The following is a 6,000-nucleotide window of genomic DNA, read 5'->3' on the forward strand; positions in this document are numbered from 1 at the left end:
TAGAACAAAGAATTTAGCACAATGACCATTGATGTGTTCTGAGGGATCGAGTATGAGTGCTATGCTTGGAGATCAGAGTAAAAGAAGATGCTGTCAAGAAATGATTAATCTGTTATTTTTATTGCAACAGTAAATACTTCTATTACATATGACCGGTATTTTCAAGATTGCCACGAATATCTTGTTAGTGGCACATTTCAATAAATGAATGCCTGAGAAAAGAAGTGGGTAGCAGAGAAGCATTTCTGTGAAACTGTGATTACTATTCAGAAGTGTGTGTTTGTTTCAAAAGATAAACTATAATTCTGCCAACAGGCTTTCTGTTGGTCAGGCTGCTAGTTTCTGAACAAGTGGGGGTTCAATAGCTTGTGTTCGTTGGTGACATATGTTTGTCTGCCAGATGCTGACTATGGACAGCCATTTCCATCACTTCTGAAGTGGTATTGCTTCAATGTAGATTGTAATACAGTGTTATTGCATTTTTCAAGTCCCAACTTGATGCCACACTGGTAATGTATTGTACCATAATCTGATTGAGGTTCCACCAGTGACTAATATAGTGTGAATATCATAGTGGGATGTGTGCCCCACCAACCAATGGCCAATGCTCCAAGAATATTTGTTCCTTGTGCTTGCTGTGGAAGATGACACTGGAAATTTAAAGTTGAGGTTATTGATATCAGCTACTGTGAACATCTTTAAGTAAACACTAGTTTGTGTTTGTATACAGTACTGATAGCGCTCTCTCTCTCTCTCTCTCTCTCTCCCCCCCCCCCCCCCCCCCCAGTCAGCCATCAAGTAATATGGTCATAGAGTAGAGGAGCATATTGTTGTGGGCTGGCAGGAGGGCCCACAGGATTTTTAGAGGAAGCCGAAAGGCACGCGTTTTAGCTTACGCAGGCTGGCGTGAGGTCTGGAACAGGACAAGGAATTTAGACTTCAGAAAAAAAGGAGGTAACTGGTGGAATACTTAACTTTAATCCATTAATGTTAAACGTAGCTCTTGTCTGTACATTATTTACAATATCAATAGTAACTGAACATGGCGCCTTGCTAGGTCGTAGCAAATGACGTAGCTGAAGGCTATGCTAACTATCGTCTCGGCAAATGAGAGCGTAATTTGTCAGTGAACCATCGCTAGCAAAGTCGGCTGTACAACTGGGGCGAGTGCTAGGAAGTCTCTCTAGACCTGCCGTGTGGCGGCACTCGGTCTGCAATCACTGATAGTGGCGACACGCAGGTCCGACGTATACTAACGGACCGCGGCCGATTTAAAGGCTACCACCTAGCAAGTGTGATGCCTGACGGTGACACCACACATATCATTTTCATATTGTAATGGTTTAATATTTGGTGGTAGAGAAGTTTATCGGCAGTATAGGCCTTCGCTATTGGGCTAATGACTGTACCTTGAGAGGTGTTTTCTGATATTCTTTGTGGGCCTTCTGTATTATATATCAATGTATGCACATTCATGTAAAGATCCTCAAATTGACTGTGATGAAAGTATTTGGACTTAAAGAGTGCAAAGCTTTTGCATATATACATTACCAAATGCCGCTGTTATAAAAAAGTATGGTGTGGTGAAATGGTTTCACCAGATGAATGTGGCCAACATACCAGTTGCTACATTGTATATTTATCAGAAGTCTCACTTCCTCTTCTGAAGCAATACTGGGTGTGCGGAAACAAGTTTTCACAAAAATAATGAAAAAAAAAAGCACAAATTAGTTTATTATTTCTCAAACTACTCACCTTTGAAGCTTACACATTTTCACATGTTTTTCATCTAGAAACATTTCTTTATCCAAAAAAAAAATATGGTTTTGGAAGAACTCATCAGTTTCTTGAGGTGATGGAAATCACTGTCTTTGGATTCTGTTTGCCGTAAGGGAACAATACGAAGTTTTCAGGTGATAAATCAGAGGAATGAAGATAATGGCATTAGTTCATTGGTTTTCTCTGTTAAATAATCAATTGCTTTACATGCTGGGTGACAGCTGGCATTGTCACAGTGAAAAATGTTTAATATTTTTCAGTTGTTTTTCCTTCCTGCACCAATGACTCGTTGCAGAACTCATTGCATAGTATTTGGCATTACTGTTCTTTGATTCGGTAAAGCAATTTTTGCTACATGTCACATTTTCTTGGAAGTGCTTTGCGAATGAACCACTTCATTGGTTTTAGTCCATCTTGGGTCTTCCACATAGTTGACCACTTCTTAGTTTCTGGTTCATATGAATTTATCCAAGTGTCTTCTCCTTTTATCATGTTGTGTATAGGTCTTGCATATATGTGATCAAAATTTTTTAAATATTTCCTACACCAAATGATACAAACTTGTTTTTGAAATTTAGTTAACTAGTGTAGAAGCAATTGGAAATGGATCTTTTTTACAGCTAAATGTTCATGCAAAATTGAAAGTACTATAGTGTTTGAAATGCCTAAGGATGTGTCTGTCTCAAAGTCAGTCTCACACAATCTTCTTCAATCAATCATTTTGTGAATGCATCAATGCTTTGTGCAACAACCACCAATTTCAGACAACCTTCACAAAATTTATCACTGATAGAAACATGCACATTTTGCAAAACAGTTTTAAACAGTCTCCTCTTAAGTGAATTAATCAGCAAAAGTGGAAGAAAGTGATTCGAGATTAAAGAGAATATCTACCCAACCTGTAGCTGAACCTGTGATGTGAGCAATTTATGGTATCTAAAACTCTGTGTTAGCACTGCAGTGGAGCAAGGTATATGATGACTTCCAAGTTCCTCTTTTGAATTATTATAAAACCTGCCTCATCCTGGCATCAATGTGTTTGTGTTTTTGGTACATTTCCTCTATGAACTGTCTAACTTCTTGAAACTGTCGAGATTACACCAATAAGTTGCTTACTGTGGAGGCAGTGCTGTTTTCTTTGGAAAGGTTAAGCTGCTTTTTCCAGTCTCCACACCCAATGCCTTGGAGAGGGAAATAAGTCACGTCCTGTTTTATATCTGTACTGGACCTCTCTTCCAGTCAACTCTGAAGCACTTTATTTTACTATCAAGATGGATAATGATCTGACCCCCCGGGGCATCTTTCAAGACTTTCAGGCTGTATAAGAATGAGAGATGGAGCACTGGTAAAAAACCACTTCAATATGGTGAAGGTACCACTGGCAATGGCAAGGAAAGCATTTCTGAAGAAGAGAAATTTGCTAACATAGAGTATAGATTTAACTGCCAGGAAGTCGTTTCTGAAAGTATTTGTATGGAGTGTAGCCATGTATGGAAGTGAAACATGGACGATAAATAGTTTGGACAAGAAGAGAATAGAAGCTTTCAAAATGTAGTGCTACAGAAGAATGCTGAAGATTAGATGGGTAGATCACATAACTAATGAGGAGGTATTGAACAGAATTGGGGAGAAGAGGAGTTTGTGGCGCAACTTGACAAGAAGAAGGGACCGGTTGGTAGGACATGTTCTGAGGTATCAAGGGATCACAAATTTAGCATTGGAGGGCAGCGTGGAGGGTAAAAATCGTAGAGGGAGACCAAGAGAGGAATATACTAAGCAGATTCAGAAGGATGTAGGTTGCAGTAAGTACTGGGAGATGAAGAAGCTTGCACAGGATAGAGTAACATGGATAGCTGCATCAAACCAGTCTCAGGACTGAAGACTACTACAACAACAACAACAGTGAGAGGGAACGCAATTGAAAATAAAAGATTTTGGTCTTCTATTGCTGAAATAATTGTTGCAGCATTTTGGCGTATTGTCTTTCAGCTCCATGATGGAAGTGAACTGTAAGACTGCTGCATTTTAAGTAAGGTAGCTGGATCAGCAACATAATTTTGTACTATATTTCATTAGCTACAGCTGATAAGGGTGAACAGTAAAACGCCATCTCTAAATGAGCGACATGCTGGCTATACACATGCTGCAGCAAGCTAGAGCAGTTATCGTACTGCAAGCGCACAGTTAATTAGGGGTACACAGCAGTTTCACGGCTTAGTAGAGTAGTGCTCTTCCCATCAATCCAGTAATCTTGTATTTGGAGAAACCTAGAAGTTAGGCTTGAACCATATTTCTGGTCACCAAAATCAGCTGATAAGCAGTACACATATTTTGCAGTGGGCTTCCTGTACTGGATCCCACTGCCAGGAATAACTCTGATAGACATTGTGAGTTTACCTGATCTTCTGTTCTGCAGGTTAATTTTTAACACTCATTTCAATAGGTGCACCTCCACAAATGCATACTGTTTGGGCAGTTGCGCGTTGGAAACTTGTTTCCAGTGTGACCAATGGTGCTACTAATTTTGAATGTCAGACTGGAGAAATTATGTACAGTATGAACAATAATCAACTAGGCCATGTAATGAGATTTTGTGAACAATACTCCATTTTTTAGCCATTCTCCTTCTATAGGACTGTGTAGTTGATCTGTTGGTAGTGGAATGCTTTTCATTTCAACTGGCACATTTAACTTATGAATGTTACAAGACTAAACTGTATGGGAACTGCCACGTTTAGAAAACCTGACGTGGCCCTTTCATTGTTTGCTGATATGTTTGAACCAGAGATAGTTAAGCACTTCCTCAGAGCAGTGATGCATTGTGACAGCTGGTATTGAATTCCGTGAATCATAATTTTGATACTTCTTAGGAATCAAATCTGGGCAAGCACATCTGAAAAGTCAATAACAGGGATTTAGTTACCTTGCACCACATTCTTGGTAAATTGCCATTGCCAATAGCAGACACAGATATTTATATAAAATACTTAAAATCTACATTTTGGATGACTCTATGTGTAATGGTTTGGCATACACTTGCCATGCATTTGCAACAACTAACATGCTGATTTAAATTAGGTTCCTACCAGTATCAGAAAAGTAATTTCCCAACAGTCATAGAAGTGCCTTTCATTCCATAAAAAATGTTAAATGGATCAACATTTGCTGAGAGACAAGGTGCATTGGACACCACCTGGTTAGTCGGACAGGTATTGCCGTAAATAAACTGACTTTCTTGATTTTGCATTCCACTGCTCAGAAACATTGTCTTTTTATTGTCTTTGTTACTTATTTAATTGGACTATGTTGGTCATGACAATATTGGTGGAGTGATGATTTGCGAGCCACAGGCCATTTGGTAGCCAACCTGAAGGGTATCTTCTAATTGAAGAGTGTGCTTCAAATATGACTATCTATAAAAAATAAAAATTATTAGGAAACAAAACTTTTTAAATAATCTGCTTTCTTTTCATTCTTGAAGCCTACTTTTTGACATGTCTCTCCTTTTTGTGTTCTACATACAGACATGACGAAGAGACGTACCCAGGTTCTTAGGATGTGGAGGACAATGGCCCTTTGGTTTTGACAAATAAGTCACTTTGGACCAAAACCACAGGATTTGTTTGTATAATCAATATTAAAAAAATTAAAAACAATTTCCATGATCTCAAGCAATGTTTAATTTACTGGGTTTAAGAAAAAAATATTTGGCAGAGAATGTTGAAAAGAGTACCAAACTTCATACAAAGAATATTTCATCATCATTTCATGGGAGCAGCATTCTCGTGGACCACAAAGAAAATGCCTTGTCATAATATGGTTTAATACAACATGCATCAGTTACCCCTAATGAACTTAAAAGCTGATGCACATCATCAAACACTCTTCTCGTTTATGGCTTCTTCTGAGTAACAACACTTCAGCTGCAAAATATGCCTTTTTTGCCTCATTTTAACACTGCAGTAAATAATAACTATAGTAGTAGTAACAATAATAATAATAATAATAATAATAATAATCACAATCATACACAACAAAATAAATGAAAACACAACTATGGAAGAGTTACAACTACTGGTTTATATAGGAGCACTCACTACACTAAATATACACACTAGGCAGAGATCAGAACAAACCAACACACAGAAGAAACCCACAAAACCAGCATGGCAACACAGGCTACAGATCAAAATAGAAAAACTGAGAAAAGACATCGGACAG

Source organism: Schistocerca americana, chromosome 5 (assembly GCF_021461395.2).
Source record: "Schistocerca americana isolate TAMUIC-IGC-003095 chromosome 5, iqSchAmer2.1, whole genome shotgun sequence".
Taxonomy (NCBI): Eukaryota; Metazoa; Arthropoda; class Insecta; order Orthoptera; family Acrididae; genus Schistocerca; species Schistocerca americana.